A 486-nucleotide genomic window follows, 5' to 3' on the forward strand; every position below is an offset into this window, starting at 1 on the left:
ATAAAATACCTGTTTTTCCCCCAAAACGTGGCTGTTTCTCCCACAAATACCTGTTTTGCCCAAAAACTGATTTTTCCCCCCTGGGAACACAGTGTCCTCTCCAAGTGAGTCTGCCCCCTCCCCACTGGAGGCCACCCCCTTTTTCTAATGGATCAGACCCCACTAATGAAGCTGCTCCCCCGTAGGCTGGGTTGGCGATAGATGTCAGTCGATCCCTTCCAGGATGATTACGTTAATTTAGCAAAAGGGATCTACGAGTGCTTCTTCTTCAACTTTCCAGTTTGGCTTTGCTTGGCGTGCCAACAGCCGTGTTTTTGTGACCAGTCCCACTGCAGTCACAACAGACTGCTTTCATCTTTGCATCCACCGGGTGCAAGGACTTTTTTTTTTGCTTGGATTTCACACGTATTGTTTCGGGTTGCAGTGCACTGAGATAGGATGTTATGGCAAAACAAGCAATGGAAACTCGCCGAACTGGGAGCGGGG

The 486-nt window shown here is 49.0% G+C and overlaps 1 protein-coding gene across 1 annotated transcript in view; it reads left to right on the forward strand.

The window, feature by feature from the left end:
• LOC100539254 (peripherin) overlaps positions 1 to 486 on the forward strand; it is a 3028-nt gene that overhangs the window by 353 nt on the left and 2189 nt on the right. The window lies entirely within an intron of this gene.

This window comes from Meleagris gallopavo, unplaced genomic scaffold (assembly GCF_000146605.3).
Source record: "Meleagris gallopavo isolate NT-WF06-2002-E0010 breed Aviagen turkey brand Nicholas breeding stock unplaced genomic scaffold, Turkey_5.1 ChrUn_random_7180001949139, whole genome shotgun sequence".
Taxonomy (NCBI): Eukaryota; Metazoa; Chordata; class Aves; order Galliformes; family Phasianidae; genus Meleagris; species Meleagris gallopavo.